We start from the raw sequence: 23,026 nt of genomic DNA, 5'->3' as shown, positions 1-23,026 counted from the left end.
GTTGACATGTTATTTAATGATGTTTAAATGATGAAATTTTGACGATGTGTTATCTGATGACGAGTTATATAAAGATGTGTTACTATTTAAAGATCGTGTAGTTTTAAGATGAACTTCGAGTAGGAAAGGAAGGATGTCTAGATAATTAGAAGCTGTCCAGGAAACCTAAGTTAAGATGACTAAGATTATTAATGATGTGACATTTGTTATTTATGCACTATATGTGTTATTTATGATGCTCATGTTGATGCGATGTTTAAGATGTTGATGTTTATCATTTGATACTGTTAAGTTATGATGCTGATATGATGTGACTTTATAAGTGTTGCATATGTTGTTGTTGATCTTATTTAAGATGTAAATGTCGGTCTAAGTCAAAGAGTTTGTTAAGTCGTCGAGTCGTTATGAAGTCATCAAGTTGTTAAGATGTTATGTTGTCAAGATGTTAAGATGTCATAGATGTTCATGAAGTTTCTAAGACGTAAGATGTTGAGTCCATGCATACTCATTTAAAGATGAGGGCTCATGCCCTGGAGCTTTTGCTCAACCACGACGATGGAGCTTTTGCTCAACCAGAGACGAGGGCTCATGCTCTAGGAGCTTTTGCTCAATAGCGACGAGGGCTTATGCCCTAGGAGTATATTTATGCTCAGAAGCGACGAGGGCTTATGCCCTAGATTGGTACCACATGCATTTGCATTTCCATGATGATTCAAGATGATTTAAGACGTTAAGAGTTGCATAGTCGAGTCTAAATGCATTGTCGAGTCAAGTTGTTAAGTTGTGATGTTTTAACGAATTACTTTGTGATGCCTTTTAGTATGATGATATGCAACCATGATTGTGACTACTATATGATGATATATTGCTAAGATGAAATGATGATGTCTAAGTATTTGATTATAATTGTTAAATTATAAAGATGTTTATATTGTTGAATGTAATTTATGATTTATGAGCTTAATATTATTGTTTGAGAAATCTCACCCCTTCTGCTTGAAAATGTTGCTCTTCGTATGGGTAACTTGCAGGTAATCAAGATTAGCTGCGGTCGTGGGTGACTAACTCTCACTGTGTCCTTAGGTGCTCTGATACGTAACGGGATGGGGATTTTGATACTATTTTCTGTTCCTTTACGTATTGCCTTTTTGAAGTTTAAGAATTATTATTGAACTAAGAATTTATGAGATCATTCAAGATGAGGCCTGCGTGCCAAGACTATTTTAGATGTTGAATTAATTCTGCTGCGAGATATTAAATAATTTGTTGATTGAATTTGAAGGATAAATATTTATTTATTCCATTTATGATTTTTAAGAAATGTGACATTCCGTTTTGTGAAGAAAAACTCTGATTTTATTAAGAAATTTTTACGTTGGGAAAACGGGATGTTACAAAACACATGAGAGGTGAGATTGAGTCAAAACTAGGATTTACCAAAAGAAGAAATCAAAGAAGGCTAAGGATTTGTTCATTTTGGTATAGAAACTAGCTGGAGTTGGGAAACAATTGTAAACACCTTGACTAGAGAAATAATTGAGTCTCTTGACCATAGAAGAGATTTGGAAAAAAATGGTAGAATTATGTTTAAAGACTGCTCTGTCTCTCCAAGTAGGTAAATTTTGACGGAATTAGGTAAACAATAATGTGTGTTCTTCCTCTTCTTTACTCCTCATTTATCTTGTTCTTATATTCAATTTTTATTTTGCATTACAATATTGTTATTGCTCGCAATCTATTTGGTTATTGGTTGCCGCTTAACCTTGCTTTACACATCAAAGTTTATTGGTGTGAGTTTTGATCTATTCACAACCAGTTAAATATAAAAACCAAATCAAGCATCAAACAGTTAAAGAATCGGAGGGAGTATATAATTAAACCTAAAATAAAATTAAATTGTTTTCTTATGATATACTTTAAGTGGAAACTCACACATTTTGGTTGGTTGCTAGACAAAATGATAAGAGTCCTTGAAAACTCACACATTTTGGTTGGTTATTAGACTTAATAATAAGTGTCATTTAAAAATCACACATACAAGTGGAGGAGCCAGATTTGAACCCCCGATCACGACGTCCGGTCTAACCGATATTTTTGTCAATTGAGTTAGGGTTGCTGGACATCATTATGGTCATTTGCAGCTAAAATGCATGTGTTTGAGTAGCCTGCTAGCAACAATAACAGCTAAAAGGTTGTTCATTAATATTATTTTTTAGAGTAATGTTAGAGACACTCTCTTTTCAACACTCTCTCTAACACTCACTCTCTTATTGGATGAAACTAGTGTATGTCCCACCACTTTAAGTGGAACCCATTTCGAATGTGTGAGACCCACCTTCATTTAAATCAATAATGAAGTGAGTGTTTGAGAGAATGTTAAAAAGATAGTGTTTTTTTTTTTTTTGACAAAGTTGAAAAGAGAGTGCTGACTATTTTTTAAACACATTTCTGGTAAATAATATGTGTGCTTCATTTTTGGATAGCACTTGGGTGACATAGAGTTGGGTGACATTGGTGACATTGGCCAATCCCAATGTCATAATGCTTGTGTTTCTCTCTCTTTCACATGGATACAACTCAGTCCTAATTAATCCCGTAAATGCATATGATTTATACCATAGTCACAGAATTCGTTACCCTAACAAGGAACCGCGAATTGGTTCGTACGTACCGGTTCGCGGTACTTTTGCGAACCGGTTCGTCCAAATTCGTGTGGAATTCGCGGAAAACAGCGTACCAGCAAGATTGAAGAGAGATCCCGTAAAAAATCTCAGTTTTTTTCATTTTGCAGATTTGAACCCCAAATTAGGGTGAAGGAAAGGGTGAATTTGATGCTCAGTTTCACCCTTTATGTGATTAATTGCAAGTTGGTAGTCAGAATTAGTGGAGAAAGAAAAACTGAAAAGAGATGAAACAAGAAGATGAACAGGGCAATTCTTTTTTCACAGAGAAGAAGATAACGGGTTAAGAAAGAGAAAGATTTATCTTTTTTTTTATTTAAAAAAAAATAAAAAAATTGGGTTCAATTAAGTATCATTACTATTCACTTAAACAAAAACCACGTTTACACCTTCTCAGTTTACAAGGAAGCCTTTCACTAGTCACAACAAATCAAGAACTATTTATTATTTAATTTAACTACATTTCTTCAAAAAAAAATTTAATTTAACTACATGTGGATTGGTAAAAAAAAAACATTTCGTATGGTTCTTTAATTTTTATTAATGAAATTAATATTTTCTAATATATTTTTAAATCTAATTAGTTTTATTAATTTACCATATTCAATGTTTTACCTGAACGTACCAAATAGCGAACCGGCTCTGTATACCCCCCGCGTACCGAATTCTTTGACAGTTGGCGTACCGCGTACCCGAATTCGTACCACGTACCAAAGAGAACTGCGAATTGTGTGACTATGATTTATACAGAAATCAAAGGTCGATCCTATTCTTCTGGAAAAAAAATCAGTGCTATTTAGTTGCAAATAGGGGGTACACATGTACGCATCTCCCTATAAGTAACAAGAACTAAAATCAAAGCATCGTAAGCTTTCAGAAATTCATTAATTTTTTATTCTTGAAATATAGAACTAGTCAAGAGAATTAATGCTAATTAGTTGTTTTGTTTCTTTTGCATTTGCATATGGTATTTCTTGGCAGATACTTGGAATAAGGTATAATTTTTTTTATTACTTTTAATTTCTTCATTGTTGAGCAACAAACCAATCATGATTTTAGAATTTTATTTTATTTCATGTTTTTAATGGAGCTCGGGTTCTAAGAGATATTCATGTTGTGTTCATTTTTTCCAGCATTGCACAAAGGTTTATTTTCTGCCAATTGGAGGTCAGTTCACTCGCTAGCTGATAGTATCACGTGTATGAATCCTAGGTTCAATGATGTTTTGTACAATGATTCTTCTATTATTATTATTTTGAGGTTGAATCATTCTTATAATCTTAGGGAAGTTAAATCATTCTTCTTTGTTGAGGGAAATCCTTGTGTATGTGTAGCTGCGTGCCGAACAATTGAATCATTCTTCTATTTTGGGTAAATTAATGATAGAGTGGAAAAGAAGATCATTAATTCTCATTCTTCTTACTCTTTAATCCTCCTTTATATTCCACGCCCTCACGAATGGGAAGAAGACACATTTGTGAGGGTGGAATATAAAGAGAATGAAGAAAGAAAATTAATGATTTTGTCCTTTTTATGATCCAATTATTCGATGGATAGCTATGCACACACACGGATTTTCCTCAAAATAGAAGAACTATTAAACTTCCGTATAATTAGAACAATGATTCAACCTCAAAAATAGAATAAAGGAATCATATAGTGGTTGAATGTTTCAATGTTGTCTTGAGGAAGAATGATTCAACTTGCAGGCAAGATCGTCATTGAAGTAGCTTCATGACGTATAGTGGTTGAGTTAACCATAACTTTATTGTGTGCACGTGACAAAGCTGGTTGATGTTGGTGGTGATCTTGGAATTAACCTCTAATTCATCAAATACTCTCATATTCATGCACCTGTAAATCCCTCACCTCTGAGAAATTTCTCAGAAACAATCTTTGTAAAAAATAATATTGAAACTACGCACAATCATACTCTTGTTTGTCTTTATAGGCTGCAAAAACTTGTGCCCCTACCATGTCTGTTCTGGTTGGATTCACTCCGCATGAACCAGAATAGGCATGGCAGGGGCGCAAATGATTGCAGCCTATAAAGACAAGAACAAGAGTATGGTTGTGTGTGCTTTCAATATTATATCCTACAGTCTGATTGTTGCTAAGAAGTTTCTCTTTCGGGTGTGGGAATTATAGTTGTGGGTCTTAATTTTGCCTCATGTGGAGTATGCCCTTATCTACTCGGGTAGCATTAATTGTTCTCAATTGTTTAGAAATAAATGGTATTCATAAACGACACTTAAAAAAGAAGGGGTGAACTATAGTCTACACCTTTTTTTTTTTTTTTTACTTTTAAAAGGTACAACATAATAGTTATGTTTGAATGAAACATTTTGGAAGTGATTTTCAACTTGAAAGAGTTAATCTATCTATATTAAAAAAACTTGGAACAATAAAAGTATAGTTAGAAAAAATGCCAAAAGTGTGTTTTACGCTTTAACTTTTGAAGAATTTATTTTTTTACACAACTTTTGAAGAGTTGATTAAACCACGGTGAATGTAATAGTAAAATCTTAATAACTTATGGTGAATTTTTGCTAAAAAAAAATTGATACCCTCTCTTGTAGTACAAAGTAAATTGAATCATGGCTTTTTGAAACAGCTCATCGTATACTGTTAGATAATTATGAAAATATAACTTATTCTCTTTTAATCTAACTGTACAACGTCTCCATAAGTCGATTGTAGAAGATTCAAATTATAAAGTTGACTATCTGATTATATTTTCATTTATATGCGATATGACTAATTAGTTTGATGATTTCAGGAATTTAGTTAAAATAAATCTTAGGCTTTGTTCTTGATTGTCATTTTCCTTTCCTTTCCTAGGAATTTAGTTAAAAAGCAGGACTGTTGGGTCTAGCACGTGTTGGGAGTCGAAATATGCAGCTTAACTGAGAATAAATTGATTTTCCTCTTGCTATAACCATCTTTGATTCTTCTCGTTGTGGCTCTCCTTTTATATATGCAGTTCAATAATATAGTGCTGAACAGATGTTTCCCTTCATCCTAGATGCACACAACATTAATTTTGTTGACAAATTACGGCTCCAATCCCAAATGTTCAGAATATTTACACAAATAGGGTGTGCAGAAGAGGACAGATTATAGCAATATTTGTAGGATTAAAAGTTTATACTTTTTGAATATTCTATCAAATTATCTGTCGTTCAAGATTATGCGTTTATATCATGTAAATGAAGTTTTTGACGGGATATATTAAGTAAATGATAAGAGAAGAACATATATACATATACATGCATATATAATGGCAGTTTTTTGTTAAAATTTACACCAAGAGTTTTCCACCCATCACTACTGGTTTAAGTAAAACTGTGTGCTTGTCGAGGAGGTCGAGGGGTTGCAAGAGTTATTCAACAGGCTGGCCAATGATGAGAGCGTGAACAAGGCTTCTTGAATTACCGAATAAACACGCTTAGTGTGTGTGAACCAGACAGCATGAAAAATGAAAGTGAAAAAGTTGCACATAATGATTATATTCAAGAAACATTATTGTCATGATAAGTTCCCTTATTCCATTAAATGTTGTCATGATAGGTTGTACTATATATGAGTGATCAATATTGTTTTTTAATTTTCTTTCTAGAACTAATGAGTTTTATCTTAATTTCTCCTGTATAAAGAAGCCTCATGTTATATTCCACTTTAGGCCTCAAAACGTATATTGGGCCGGGACTGAGTAAAACAGAAGTTTCTCCAGAAACTAGGATGTGTTGTTGCTTCTATTTTTTCCGGACATTCTGGTGCATCTCCCTTTGAAGTTGTTCTTTTGAGTCTTTACTTGCCTGATCAAAGATGCAATTTCACAAAACGCAAAATTCTGCATACCACCAATTATTCATTTCAGACATAGGAGAAAAGCAGACCACAAAGACAGCCGAACTTCCGTTAAATTGACTGCAGACTGCTAAATAAATGCACAAAAAGCAAAACAGAACTAGCTATAACTTCCCCGGCCAAAATATGCAGCTTGAAACGCACCACTATCTGAAACTTACACTACCAACCCCAACAAACCCAAAGACAGAAGCACTGCACAGATTCTATTTTGCTAGGACGTAAACAAGAATCATCAAGCACATCAATAAGTTTCTTTTTCCTCTTTAGTTTTCTTTCTATGCTCTCAAAGAAGCTATGATCTTCTCGGAGAAAGATTGTGATAATGGTCTCAAACAAATCTAGAAATAATAGATTTTTCTTTTAAATATACGATAAAACAATGAATCATCATATCTTCCTCTTCTTCCACAAATATGGAAGTAAATGTAAAGATAAATCTCTTGTAAATCAGGAGGAAATAACGAACATAATAGTAGTAATAATAATAATCTCTTCTGCCATTGCCTTAGAGCTTCTTCAATGGAAGATTTTTTTCCTAATAACATGTAGAGCTTATTCCCTATTTAAATTTCAACTATATTTTCTTGTAAATATCTGTCATCCCATGCTCTATCATAGCAGCGCTAACAATAACATTCGGTCAATGTGTATGTGTGATAGAAAAACTAGTAGTACCAACACATATAGTTAAACTACATAAAGCAGCTATATTTTTTACACACAAATTCAACTATGTTAAAGACAACCTGAATTATGATTGTTTTAATCTTTATATATACCTGAAGTCTGTGCGATAAAACTTGGAGAAAAACATAATCAAGATTTTTGTTGTTGTTGAGAAAATCACTTCTATTTGTCATCACAGAAAAAGAATAAAAGTAAAAAATAGTTTAGGTAGAAAGGTAAAGACATACCTCAACCACCAAGAGGGTATAGATCACAAAAGTTTAAGATGAGTAAAATAAAATTGACAAAAACGATGACGACAAACAATAGTATCTGAGTCTGAGGATATGCAATTACTAACGATGAACAAAGAAAAAGACAATGGTGTGGGATGCACGGCAGTGAGTGCCGAGAATTCACAACGCAAGACATGAACGTGAGAACATTGAATAGTTGCTCGGACGCAATTTGCTGGACACAAATAGCTTTGCAAAGACCAAAAACATGTCTAAACAATAAAATAACAATTATCTAGAATTTTTTTGCCACGATGTAAAGCATATAATCCAGATCTGAAGAAAAACCAACCAAGATATGCTACAAAGCCATGAATAGCATTTTTTTTCCCACTACTATAATACTCAAAACCACCAAAATCTTCTTAAACTAATGGATTCCTGAAAAGGAATAAGGAAACTTATGTTTAGTCTATTTATATTTCACTATAATTCTTAGATTGACATTTGTATTATGAAGTTTTCGTCATTCTAATAAAAATCCTAATCTCCTTTGTTATTCCTCTTTTCTCCGTTTTTAACAGATTAATACAACTAACATCACATTAAAGATTAAAGTCATTACTTTATTTTGATTTACTACTTATATCACTAAATTTCCACATATATAATTAAAGCTAAGATAAACTTAAACTTAAACTTTTTTTCTTATGATATACTTACTTTTTCACAAACTTTTAGTGTCATGGCTTGAGCAATTTTTTTCGTTAATAGACAAAATGCATGGTAAGAGCCATCGGAAAGTCACACACACATAAGTGGAAGATCCAGGTTCCACCGTCCGACCTAACAATTTTGATATTTTTTTGTCAGTTAAACTAGGACCGGTGGACGTCGCCGCTTAAGCAATCATGGTGTTGAGTTGCAGCTAAAACTAAGGAGTTTGAGTAGACTGCCAACAAGAGAATCAATAACGGCTAAAAGGGTGTTCATTATGACATGTACGCATCTCCCTATATTTAATTTTCTATTTTTTAAATAATGAACTGGTCAAGAGAATCAATTACGTGTGCTTCAACGACAGATAAATTAGTGTGAATTAGTTGCATGGTGTACATTAATTATGACATGTACGCATCTCCCTATAAGTAACAAGATCTCAAATCAAATCAAAGAATCGTAAATCAACTAAGCACCAACAATTACGTCTTTCTTATTATTTTTTTAATTCTTGAGGTATAGAACTGGTCAAGAGAATCAATGATAATTAGTTGCATCTGGTGTGTTTGAGAGGTCAATCTTATCTTAGCTTGGCAGCATTGCAGAAGAATTTTTTTCGAATGACCTTGCCATAAGAGCTAGGATCGAAAAAGCTGAGCTTGCAATGTTTTCTTCTGCAATGCTTCCAAGCCAATATAAGATTGAGAGCAACAACATTGCTTCTCGATAACGTGTTCTACAAAAGCTGGTAAATTTTATCCTAGAAAATATTTAGAAGGATTGTATGGTAATTTTAATTATCAATTATTTCATGTTGGAGCTGAAAGAGCGATCATGGAGAAGGAGGGATACCGTTCAAAAGCAAAGGCATGCATGCCTTTGAATATCCATTCTAATCTTTCAATTAGTAGTAACATTTTATTTATAGGGTAAATACAGACTTTGGTCCCTTAACTTCTTTTTGCGTTTCATTTTGATCCCTTAACTTTAAACTGTCTCAATTTGGTCCCATAAGTAACTCTCCGTTTACTAAAATGGTCCTTTCCATTAGTTTTTTTTTAAAAAAACGTTAACTTTGGTCCCACTTGTATTTTCTATTATTGAAAAATAATTTTAAATTATTAAAAACATGAAAAAATAAAAAAGGTTCATCATGTTCATCAATTTGTTCATCTTCTATATTTTTCATCTTCATCAATCATATTCATACAAACAAACTTAGAAAAATAATGTGTAAAAAAAAAAACCCAGAAAAATAAATTAAAACAAGAAACCAGTAAAAAGAAAATCATCATCATCAACACTGTAATCATCCTTTTTCTCTAAAAAAAATAGTTGCCGAACAACATCAACAACAACAAGGTATCATTTAAAAACAAATCTAATTATCTATTTTCCTCTTTGCATCAACATCTATTTTCCTCTTTCCCTCTCTTCTCTTCTTTTCTCTAATTGATGAACATGATGAACCTGATGAACCTGATGAAAATCGCAAGCTACACCAACAAATCAACAAGTCCAACCCTGCACAAAGATCCATCTCAGTTTCGAACCAAACACATCCAAACCGATTCACCCACACAATCACACGAACACAACAAGACAGTCTCAACAACGCCGGAAACACTCCCTCAAAGACGGACACGAAGCCAGCGTCAACAACTACGAACCGAAGCATCTCAAAACCGGATTCACAAGAACAAAAGGTAGTTTGTGTGTGTGTTTATTGTTTTAGATCTAGGCAAGACCTTTTGTTTCTTTGCGATTTTAAAACAAAAAAAGAAATAGAAGGAGTAGGAAGAAGTAGAGATCGGAAAAAACAAAAAAAAATAAAAAATAGGGTTCCAGCGTGGTGGCGCCGCCGCACCGGCCGGCCAACCACTGCCGGAACCCCTTACCTTCATCGGAAACTGGGTTGGGGGGATGAACACCGATGTGTTCTGGTGTTAGAGATAGGAGAGAGCCTTGGGCTCTGTTTTGAGACAGAGAGAGAAAAGAGACTTCAAAATGAACAAAAATGGGTCAACAACCCAAATCTAATTCTCTAATTGCATCAACAGAAAAATAATTGATGAACATGATGAACCTTTTTTTTCATTTTTTTCCTTCATGTTTTTAATAATTTAAAATTATTTTTCAATAATAGAAAATACAAGTGGGACCAAAGTTAACGTTTTTTTTAAAAAAACTAACGGAAAGACCATTTTGGTAAACGAAGAGTTACTTATGGGACCAAATTGAGACAGTTTAAAGTTAAGGGACCAAAATGAAACGCAAAAATAAGTTAAGGGACCAAAGTTTGTATTTACCCTTATTTTTATTATATCTTTAAAAAAAAATTAATTGAATATTTCACTTTTGGTGATTAATATAATTTTTTTTAAATTGTTTGAAACTTGATTAATATTATAGATGTGTATTCATGTATTTGCTTCATCAACAATGTTTCACTCCGACAATGTCGTTCTTCTATGTTTTGATGCAAGCTAACCTTGGAACTCTAATTTCTATGAGCTTCAATTTTTGCCTCAAAGATTTTTCACTCCCTCATTTTTTTTCTCTCATCATTGTTTACTCTCCCATCATCTGCTGATTTTTTTTTTATTGTTTCTCAAACTTGCAAATTAAGCTTGGAACAAGATATCTCGGGTGGCCATTGTGGTTTTTGAAAATTATTTATATTTTTCCTTTTTTTTTTCTCCTTCTTGATATTACTCTTTGCCATGTTTTTCCCTTCCAATATTTTTGAATTGTGTTTATATCACTCTATTCCTTTTCACTCACTCTTAGTTCCTTTTCTCAGCCTAACTCTTTTTCATTGTCTTACTTCCCCACTGAAGATTTGGACCCATAGAAGCCAATCTCAGTGAGAAAATCGCGAGTAGGAACTGAACATTGAGAGAGAGACTATTGTATAGATTCTGATTTCTTCAATTCCTTGCAAATATACTTTCATGAATTTATTGTTGTTTCTTTTGCACACGGTATTCCTTGGTAGATACTTGGAATAAGGTATAGTTTTTTTTTTCCTTTTAACTTCTTCATTGTTGAGCAACAAACCAATCAAGATTTCAGAATTTGATATTATTTCATGTTTTTTGTTCATGGTTTCTAAGAGATATTCATGTTATGAATCTTTTCCAATCGCAGTTTTGATTTGCAAGATGATTAGCTTTCTACCATCGCACTAAGGTTTATTTTATGCAATTTTTCTTCCAATTGGAGGTCAGTTTGTTGTTTTATTGTTTATTGTTTTATCTATGTTTTTAGGATTCCTCATTTTTCTTCTATGTTGCACATGTTTCATGAACTGCCTGTTCAACACAAAATCTAATCTAGATACCAAAATCTAATCTAGATACCACTCTCTCCGTGGTCATTTGCTGCTTTTAAAGATAATAAGAACATAATGGTTACGCAAACCTTATTATTAAATTTTAAAATGTTATTGCTAAGAAGTTGGCCATTGATTCTCGGGACATGAGAGCCAAGCCTGACATCAATGTCGACTTTATGAAGCCTTATTCCTCTGTTAAGGTTTCGGTTAACATTGACATAGTTAACCACTTGGCAAGTGTCCCCTTCTATAACAACGGATGATATGCTGGTTCGGCACTCCTTAAATCAAAAAATTTTACACTCTAAAGGGGCGCTAAGCTTGTTTGGAGCTAAGCGGTATAGTGATTCTGCTTCACTATATCTCTTAGCATCAAATAAGCTTAGTCTCCCTTTGGAGTGTTAATTTTTCTGATTTAAGGCGTTCCCAACCATCAACCCATCCTTCGTTACAGAGGGCCATACTTGCCAAATGGGGATAACGCATTAACCGTAACCTTAACATAGGTGTATAGCTTTATAAAACCACCATTAACGTCACAAGTATCAAAAGACTCCTTAGGAATAACATCCGTGCAAGATTTAATATTAAAGTTCTTTTTAAGGTTCCCCATGAAATCCAAACTTTTGGATTTGGCGAGGCCTCTATGAAGAGGGTGGAGTTTTTATGATTATAGGCGTATTCGAGGGTTGAGTTCAACATTGGTAAGTCTACACAGTTTTGGTAGACTTTTGTTCCTGTATCCAAGGTAGAACATGTATGTGATGAAAAGGTAGGGCATGACGATGATTGTAAAGACAGAGAAGAAGTAGAAGAAATTGCATTGGTGAAGCCATTGATGTCTTGAAGATGAAAGGGTGTTTACTGCCATTTATTTTTTTTATTCTTGAAATATAGAATTAAATTTGAAATTGTGTTACTTCAGCAGTCGATAAATAGGAAAAAATTCCAATGCTAATTAGTTGCATTCGGTGTGTACTCGAGAGATTGATCCCTTAACATCCACATGAATAAGGTTAATTTTTCTGAGCGAAAAAATCACATAATTTACGAGAAAAATATAGCATTTTCCACTACAAAATCTTTCGAATATTCGGCAACTCAAAAATTGTATTGGATGAGGATTTTAGAGGGTCTTAGAGGGTTTATATGAATTATTCAAATTAATGTTGTTATAAAATTCTTAAGATTAAAAATATATTATTCGTAATTTATTATTCTTTAAAAAATTAATCTTTGAAAAGGTATGGAAGATTTCTTTATTTTTCCATATATTTTACAGGTCCATAAGCCCCCCCTCCTCCTCCAAACTACCAAACAAAGCCGAAGTGTTGGAGCCAGCAGTCACCAATGTTCTTTTCTATGTTTACAGATTGAGGAGGACCATTATATAGGCTATCTTGGCAGGTGGCATTTATTGACGGGGATCTGGACAAGTAAAAACTGTTCCTCTTAGAACTAGAGTTATTTCATTAATACTTTTTATTTCATTAATATTCTTACACAAACCACTCTTAGGTTCTTGATTTGTTTGGGACTTTGATTACAGTATATAATGGCTTTGTTTTTTTGGTACTTCTTATTGTCAAATCTCACTATGTCATGTCATATGGGATTATATAGGAATGACAACACTGTTTTATTGGTTCATATACAGTAAATAAATGTTTGTTTTTTACTTTTTGGTTTCATAGTTCTTCAGGTGATTTTGCATATGGTTAGGAACTTAGTAGATGACAACAACGGGGGAGGAGTCTTGTGTTTCAAGTTTTCGCAGAATCTTGAAGTCGAGGAAGGAGTGAACATGGATATATGAAACTTGGAGACCAAGGTCGTCTAGCGCTGATGTGCACGTTAGTTTTGACATTGAGATCAACTAGGCGGCTTGCAGATAGGACACGTACAAGTAATCGGGCGTTTAAGGAAAGGTTGAGCTATATCAACTTTGTTGTCTATGGCTCATAAGTTCATTTATACACTGATTTTCATCCTTATTGACCATTTTATTTACAGTGCTTCATAATATATTGGTTAAAGGATATTTTTTTCTGCTTTGTTTCAATTTGTGATAGAACATTTGGAATCCATTTCAATATTTTCAAGTTCTGTCTTATAAAACTGAGATGTTTTAAGCATATCTGTATATAATATAGATATATTTTATTCATATTTTTGTCTTATTTGATTGTCCATTTTATAGTGTCTTAAGGGTGATATTTACTATATTTTCAAATATGTTCAATTTCCATGAAATTCCAATGATTAAGTCTGGTATTTACTTTATTAGATATATATGTTCAAATATTTTCAAATATCTTATTTGATTGTTCTGTAACTTCATTTTCTCTCCATTCATTGTATATGTTATTGGCAGTCAATGAAAGGTAACATATGTTCAGTACCATATTCTAAAGGTTTGCCTCAAGTCATGACTCTTGCTCTCCGGTTTCCATTACGTTTTCGATTGCAGTAACCATCCCCGAACCAGGGGAGAGTTTAAAGTCGTCGAGTTTCAAATTATTTATTCAGAGGTCTGCAAGTCTTTTGGATCTTTACTTGCCTGATTAAAGATTCAATGTCATAAACAATATCATTAAGAGAAATAGCTTTATAGCTAAGATTACTAAAAGAAAAATGCAGGGCTGCCACATCAGGTAGCAGGTCAGAAAGTCCACAAAGAAGCGGCTTCCGAAACACAAAATTCTGCATTGAATCGCCACCAAAACACAGCCGAACTGCTAAGGAATTGACTGCAGAGTGCTAAATAAAATGCAGAAAAAATGCAGCTAGCTGAAATTTTCCGGGCAAAAAACAGAAACAAAACAGAAGCACAAGACAGGTGCTATTCTCATCAAGCACATTCTAAGTTTTTTGTTTGTGCTCTTAGTTTTCTTTCTATGCACTCGAAGAAGCTATGAACTTCTTGGAGAAGAAAGATTGTGATTATGGTCTCAAACAAATCTAGAAATAATACATTTCTTTAAATATACTAAAAAACACTTTATTTCTTACTTTCTTGTAAACCAACGATACAAATTGTATTTATACTGAATTGAATCAGCAATTATTCCTTTTCTGCTCTGCCTCAAATATGGAAGTAAACGTAAAGACAAATCTCTCATTTCCTTACATCATACCATTGTTTCTTCATGCAATGTAACACTACTATCTTTCCTTTTCAAATATATTTTTTCTCAGAACACATTCACCATTTGTTCTCGATTTTGTTACACGACCGATATTTGTTTTTTTAAACAGCCAAATATATCGATAACATGTGCCAAAGCAAAATAAAATGTACCAAGTAGTGGGATCAAAATAAGTACAAAGGCACTGCACTAGCAGGATACATGGAAGCATACAAACAACAATCACAATATGGACGCATATAAACCAGTAAAAACTAGTATAACAAAAAAGAAATCAATAAACAGGATACATGGACACAAAAGCGAGAATAAAAGATCCCAACCAGACATGATAAAAAGCAGGCACGCTTCAGCCATCAACATACACGATCAGAATAACGCCAACTAGAAGCTCAGTCAAACAAGTAGGCCAAACAACAAACTACGGCGAACAAGCAGATTGGAAACTCCACATGCCAACTTTGATCGATGACACCAGCAGAATACAACCGGAAGAATAAAACACAAGAAACACCTCCACCTAAAGCCCAAAAAGAAAAGGAGAAACCGCACTGCAAATATCTTTGTATGTCCATTTGATTCATATTTCATTCCATCAAAGAGCTCTAAGGGAGACTAATGGCAGTCTGTCATCCCTTTCTCTATCAAAGTAGCACTAACAATAATATTATGTCATGTTGTGAAAGAAGAATTATTAGTACCCACACATAAAGCAGCTATATTTTTTACACACAAACTTAACTATGATAAAAACAATTATCTGAAATTTGATTGTTTTAATCTATACCTAAGTTTTAAGAAACAAGGCTGTGCGATAAAACTTGGTGAAAAACAGAATCATGAATTTTTTTTTTTTTGTTGAGAAAATCACGTCTATTTGTAACCATATCAAAAGAAGAAAAATAAAAATAGTTTAGGTAGAAAGGTAAAGACATTCCTCAAGCGCCAAGATGGCCATAGATCACAAAAGTTTAAGACGATGAGAATAGAGTTGACAAAAATTATGACGACAAGCAGTAGTATTGGAGTCGAGGAGGCAATTACAAACGATGAACAAAGAAAAAGATGGTGGTGTGGGATGCACGGCAGTGTTGAGCACAGAGAATTCACGACGCAAGACGTGAACGTGAGAACATCGAATATACTCTTTCGGGCGCAATTCGCTGGACACAAGCAGAGCTTTGCAAAGACCAAAAACATGTCAAAACAATAAACTAACAATTATCTAGAATTTTTTGCCACGATGTAAAACATATATATAATCTAGCACGGTGAAAATTTTCATTTTCAAAATAACCAAACAAGAATTTATTTTTCCAACACTATAATACTCAAAACCAACAAAATCTTGTTAAACTAATGGATTCCTGAAAAGGAAGAAGGAACGCTTAAGTTTAGTCTATTTATATTTCACTATTATTCTTAGACTGACATTTGTATATGAAGATTTGCTCATTCTAATGAATATCCCAATCTCCTTTGTTATTTCTCTTTTCTCTGTTTGTATCAAATTAATACAACCAACTTCTATCGCTACATTTCCATATATATAATTAAAGCTAAGATAAACTCAAACATTTTTTTCTTATGATGTACTTCACAAATTTTTAGCATCATCTTAAGCAATTTTGTTTTTGGTTGATAGATGAAATGATAAGAGCCATTGAAAACTCACACACACAAGTGAAGGAGTCATGGTTCCAAGTCCAACGTCCGATCTAACAATTTCGAAATTTTTGTCGGTTGAACCAAGACTTCCGGATGTCACCGCTTAAGTAGTTATGGTGTTAGGTTGCAGCTAAAACTAAGAGTTTGAGTAGCCTGCAGCAACACTAACAGTTAAAAGGGTGATCATTAATATTTATTTATTATTCCTGAGATATAGAACTGGTCAAGTGAATCAATCGCCTTCAAAAAAAAAAAAAAAAAGTGAATCAATCCCGTACATATGATGTGTGCTTCAACGTTCCATCATTTGCACATAGATAGGACATTATGAAACTAAATCAGTGCTAAATAATTGCATCTAAGGTGTACATTATTACGTGTACTCATCTCTCTATAATTGAGAAATAAAATAAAATTAAAGCATCCTAAATCAACGCTAATTAGTTGCATCCAACCAATCTCTCAATAAGTATAGGATCGATCTCCTTAGGTTTTTAGCAAGTCACTCCAATATCTCCAAATTTTTTGTCACTGATGCTGATGGGTATCGATCTTAGCTCTTATGGCAAGGTCTTGTGAACATTGTCGATGGAAAAATTAAAAGATCTGAGTTTTCAAATAACCTTGCCATGAGAGGATTGAAATACCCGAGCTTTTAATTTTTCCTTCAACAATGCTCCCAAGCCAATTTAAAAGTGAGACCAACCTTGGCATTTCTTCTTGACAACGTGTTCTACCATAGCTGGTAAGTTTACGTTTAATTTAATTAATAATCATCCTATAAGATATTTAAACATGGATTGTATTGTAATTTTGGTTATTAATTATTTCATGTTGGAGCTGAAAGGAGGAATACTGTTCAAAGGATTCATGCAATAAGCGCTACTCCGACATATTGTGAGGATTATTAATTGCTACCAAGGTTTTACGTCATGAATCAGTGCTGCTCCGACGGCAATCTTGCCGGAAGGGAAAGTTGGAGAAATTCATCCATCTTCGTTATGAACACAGGTACGATGATTCTTCTATTCTATTTTGTAGGTTAAATCATCTATGCATTATTATAATAAAGCAAAGTTAATTTAGTATTGTGGCAAGTGTGATATATGTCATCTGATTAGAGTGCTTATCTACAACGTTGGAACAAATTTATTAGGTTGTTTTATAGTGAAATTGATAAAAAAAAATCCAATAAAAAAACTTTATTTTAAAAATGATGCATATAACACCTCTAAACTTTAAAAGTTGGCTATTTTTTAACTAAATATTTGATGTCTCTTCCTCAGATCCGTAGATACTTGGGATAAAATAAGGTATCGGTTCCTTGAAAATATACTTTTCATAAGTTATTGTTTTGTTTCTTTTGCATATGTTATTCCTTGGTATCTACTCTTTTTTTTTTTTTCCCTTATAATTTCTTCATTGCTGAGCAAAAAACCAATCAAGATTATTTGATTTTATTTCATGTTATTTTTTTTTTAATTTCTTTGACGAGCTCGATTTCTAAGAGCATCCACAATGGATATTTATACATAGCTCGTTTATAATGTTTTAATAGTAGTATTTAATAAGCATTAATTCTCTCTGACCCAACAACATCTCACATAAAATTTCTTAATGCTGAGATGGAAAACCAACGTCCTTGACAGTTTCATATTTACCTCAACATTTGCTAACATGGCTGAGCTCCCACTAAAGACAAATCTGTTGTAAATCAGGAGGTAATAATTGACATATCTAGAAATAATAGATTTTTTTTTTAAATATACATATAATACTACAATGAATCACCAAATCTTTCTCTTCTGCCACAAACATGGAAGTAAACGTAAAGACAAATCTCTTGTAAATCAGGAGGTAATAATTGACACAGTAGTAGTAATAATAAAAACTATCTTAAAATATTTGAATTGATTTTACTTAGCTTTATTTGCTTCTAAACCGGATCTTATGTCGTTGGCTTACATCCTACCATTTGTTTCACCATGCAAATGTACCGCTATTTGTTTCAAAACCCGTCCAACATTTGTTCTGAATTTTACTACGCGACCTATATCTGTTTTAAGGGAGACTTTAATGGTTGTCCATCAAAGAGAGGGTCGGTATATTATTATCATCAATTTCAAGAATTCGTTTCAGACCCTATCATGGAGAAATCATCATGTACATCTGTCCCAAAACAAAATGCAGCTTGGAACACACCACTAGCTAAATAAAAATGCCGAAAAACCAAAACAGAACTAGCTGAAACTTCCCCGTCTAAGAAATGCAGCTTGGAAAACACCACTAGCTGAAGCTTATGCTATCAGTCCCAACAGGACCAAGACAGAAGCACAACACAGATTCTATTTTGCCAGGATGTAAACAAGAATCATCAAGCACATCAATAAGTTTCTTTTTCCTCTTTAGTTTTCATTCTATGCACTGAAGAAGCTATGAAGTTCTTGTGGTGTATCGATCCTAGCCCTTATGGCAAGGTTATTCGAAATGATTACATAATAAAACAATATAGTTATTTTTTAATAATGTATTTTTACAATTGAGAGATATCTTGACCAACTATGATTTCGAATGACCTTGCACTAGGAGCTATGGTCGAAAATGCGGATCTTTTGCTTTTTTTCTTCCACAATATTCCAAGGCAATATAAGAGTGAGACCAACCTTGATATTGCTTCTCGACAATGTGTTATACCGAAGCTAGTCAGTTTTACTTTTAATTCAATTAATCATCCTAGAACATATTTAGCATATCGATTGTATTGTAATATCTTTAAGTTATGTATATATTTTTCTTTTTTGTTGTCCTGCTTTATACTACTCTTTGCCTCATTAGTGACTCTTGGTTCTTTCCCTACCTAGCTCTTTTTCTTTGTCTTACTTCCCCATTGCAGATTTGGGCCCATAGAAGCCAGTCTCAACGAGAAAATCGCGAGTACAGGCTGAACTGGGAGATAGACCAGATTAATTGGAATTTGATGTCTCTTCTTCTGTAGATACCTGGAATAAAATAAGGTATAAGTTCTTTGCAAATATACTTTTCAGAAATTAGTTTTTAACCCAAAAACCATTAAACCCAACCTACTACACTATCTCCCAATTGTATAATCATTAAACCCAACCAAGTACACTATCCGTCTACATAGTTGGCTCTTGCAATGTAATCTTTGTTTGATGGTTGGAGAAAGACTTCATCGTAAACCTGATGATATCCTTTTATGGAACCCTTCCATTAGAAAATTCAAAATATTGTCAGCTCCAAATTATTCAAAAGAATTTGGTCCTATCGTATATGGCTTATGATTGTGTAAACAATGTTTACTAGGTGATTGCTATTTCTTTCGATGATGGTTTAGAAAATAAGAGTTTCAAAACTCAAGTATGATTCATAGTTTAGGTACTAATTCTTGGAGAATGATTCATAGGGAGTTAAATGTTCCCCATGGATCATTCTCCAAGAGTTAGTACCCAAAGTATGGATCATTACTTGAGTTTTGAAACTCTTATCCTCTAAACCATCATTAGAACAAATAGCAAGCACCTTGTAAATGTTGTTTACATGATCGTACCCAAAGCCATATACGGTAGGACCAAATTATTGTGAATATTTTGGATCTAGCAATATTTTGAATTTTTTAATGGAAGGGTTCCATAAAAGGATATCACCTGGTTTATCACGAAGTCTTTTTCCAACAATCAAACAAAGGATTCCATTGCAAGAGCCAACTGTGTAAACGGGATGTTGGGTGGGTTTAATGATTATAGAATTGGGAGGATAGTGTACTTGGGTGGGTTAATGGTTTTTGGTTTGAAAAATGAGTGAAGTGGGTAGGAGATTACCTTTATCGCATCCAGATTAGATGGGTCGATTAAGATGAGGTGGTGGTGCGTCATGGACTTGCGAAGGTGTATCTTGGAAAAATCAGGATAAGCAAATAGAGAATTTAGGGTTTTGTTGAGACATCGAAGTTTAAGGAGAAGATTGACGGGGAGCATCTCTGCAATCAGATCGAACGACAGAGTGGGCAGCGACGGTGGTGGGTTGGAGGAGAGGAAAAGTGAACGTATGAATGAAATTAGGGTTCTGATAATGGTGGTGATCAATCGCTTCATCTTTGTGCTGCCTCCGGCTGTTTTCTCAATTATAGCAAGATAATCATTTCAAATTAGTTGCATTGTTGTGTTTTTGAGAGATCGATCTTCTTAATTTGTTGACAAGTCGCTCCAATCTCTCCGAATTTTTTGTCACTGATGCTAGGGTTTTAATGACAAGTTATTGGGAGCATTGTGGAGGAAACATTAAAAGATTGGATATTTCGAATGACCTTGCCATAAGAGAATTTTGAAATAGCCGTTTTTAATTTTTCCTTTTACAATGCTCCCAAGCCAATGTAGAAGTGAGACCAAACTTGGCATTGCTTCTCGATGGACAATGTGTTATACCAAAGCTGCTCAGTTTTACATTTAATTTATTTAATCATCCTAGAAAATATTTGGAATTGGATTTTATTGTAATTTGTATTATTAATTATTTCATGTTGGCGCTGAAAGAGCGATCATGGTCCATTTAGTGAATTGGAACAAGGTTACTCGTCCGAAATATCTTGGTGGTTTGGGAAATCGAGCAGCGAGAGATGCTAACATTTGTCTTCTAGGGAAGCTTGTTTGGGACATGGTCCAATCCACTAATAAATTATGGGTGAATCTCCTCTCAAACAAGTATGCAGTTGGATCCCACATCTTTCACGCAAATACAAGCAGCAGCAGTTCTCCCTCATGGTCCTCTATTATTCGAGCAAAGGATGTCCTTAAGAACGGGTATAATTGGCGTGCAGGAGCGGGCACTTCCTCTTTCTGGTTTAGCAATTGGAGTCCTTATGGTTTCCTTGGTTCCCTTGTCCCTATCATTGACATTCACGACCTCCACTACACAGTTAAAGATGTCTTCGCCTTCAATGGTCACCTCTCTCATGCGCTCTACACTAACCTTCCCCAACATGTAGCTGATGACATAAACAACACTCACATCAGATTCAATGCAAATATTGAAGATGCATTCATCGGAAACTATGAATAACACCCATCAGTCATGGTCTTGGATTTGGAGATTGAAAATTCCAGAGAAATACAAGTTACTTGTTTGGCTTGCCTGCCATAATTCTGCTCCTACGTTATCCGTTCTCCACCACAGACACATTGCAAGTTCTGCCACTTGTACGAGATGCGAAGAGAAAGAGGAAACCTTCTTGCACTGTGTTCGCGACTGTAAACACTCTGCTGCAATCTGGCAGAAAATCGGATTCACTAATCCAGATTTTTTCTCTGAAAACTGTGCGTATAATTGGATCAAAAACCTCTCATCTGGCCCTCGCTCTATCACTTTCTTTGCAGGTCTTTGGTGGACATGGAGACATCGCAATATGATGTGCCTTAGCAATGAAACATGGTCCCTAACTCGTCTTATGTCCAACATTCAAAACTTGGCAGATACCATCAAAGTTAGTTTTCAAACTAACGGTGATAACCCTTCTGACCGAATGGTGAAATGGAACAGCAATAATCATCTCTGCCATATCCTTAATGTGGATGGGAGCTGTTTAGGAACTCCAATTCGTGCAGGCTTTGGAGGAGTTATTCGTAACAGTGCTGGTCTCTACCTTGCTGGTTTCTCCGGGTACATTGCTGACTCCTCAGATATTTTACTTGCAGAGCTATCTGCAATTCACCGAGGCTTACTCCTAGCTACAGAAATGGGAATTGACGAAGTCGCTTGCTACTCAGACTCACTTCTCTCAATTAATCTCATAACAGGACAAGCCTCAAAGTTTCATGCCTACGCCGTTATAATTCAAGATATTAAGGACCTCTTAGCTTCGCACAATTTCACTGTCCAGCATTGCCTCCGCGAAGGGAACCAATGCGCTGACCTCATGGCCAAATTGGGAGCTTCGTCAAATGATGAGTGCCTCATACATTCATCTCCTCCTCAAGATCTTTCTGATTTACTTCGGAATGATGCAATAGGAACTTATTTTCCAAGAGCTTGGGCTGTCTGTTTCCTTTTCCTTTGTTTTTTCTGTTTTGTTTTCTTTCTGTTCCTCTTTAGCCATGTAACCAAAAAAAAAGAGCGATCATGGAGAAGGAGGAATACCATTCAAAGGGTTCACGAAATCAGCTCTGCTCCGACCTTGCCAGAAGGGAACGTTGGAGCAATTCATCCATGTTCGTTATGTACATAAGTACATTGATATTATATTCTATTTTTTAGGTTGATTCATCTATACATTATAATTAAGCAAAGTTAGTACACTACCAGTTTTAGCATCTTATCTTACTATCAGGCTGTTGGAATGGAAGATGAAAGACACCACAGTTTTTGCATGTGTGTTTGATGGATTTGAGTATTGATATTCACCAGAAGGTGATTGTGCAGAGTTGTATGGAGAAAACCAGGTTAACTAACTAAATTGCAATGTGCACGGAGAAAATGGGAGAAGCTAGTATAAATGTTTGTAAATGTTATACCGAGGATTAAGATATGTATATTAAGATTTGGTTCTACTCGACATCTCCAAACGTTATATGGTATTCACCGAACGGTTCCTTTCATCGAAATATTATATGGTATTCATCAAAACGTTATATGTTATACCATGTGTTTTTAGCCAATTGAATGGTTCCAAACATATGCTACTTC

At 34.2% G+C, this 23,026-nt stretch overlaps 2 long non-coding RNA genes across 2 annotated transcripts; both read left to right on the top strand.

Moving 5' to 3' along the window:
• Nucleotides 1-12,803: 12,803 nt before the first annotated feature.
• Nucleotides 12,804-13,680, top strand: LOC146925458 (uncharacterized). The gene is made up of 2 exons (XR_015010510.1): nucleotides 12,804-12,949; nucleotides 13,208-13,680. It is a non-coding gene; the product is annotated as an uncharacterized LOC146925458 (long non-coding RNA).
• Nucleotides 13,681-17,203: 3,523 nt separating this feature from the next.
• LOC146925457 (uncharacterized) lies at nucleotides 17,204-19,302 on the top strand. Its single transcript, XR_015011045.1, has 3 exons — nucleotides 17,204-17,341; nucleotides 17,617-17,643; nucleotides 19,224-19,302. It is a non-coding gene; the product is annotated as an uncharacterized LOC146925457 (long non-coding RNA).
• Nucleotides 19,303-23,026: the final 3,724 nt, after the last annotated feature.

Source organism: Medicago sativa, chromosome 5 (assembly GCF_051527215.1).
Source record: "Medicago sativa cultivar Bolivia chromosome 5, Bolivia_mono, whole genome shotgun sequence".
In the NCBI taxonomy this organism is placed as follows: Eukaryota; Viridiplantae; Streptophyta; class Magnoliopsida; order Fabales; family Fabaceae; genus Medicago; species Medicago sativa.
The sequence above is the reverse complement of the archived record's forward strand: the minus strand, read 5'-3'. Positions and strand labels throughout refer to the sequence as shown.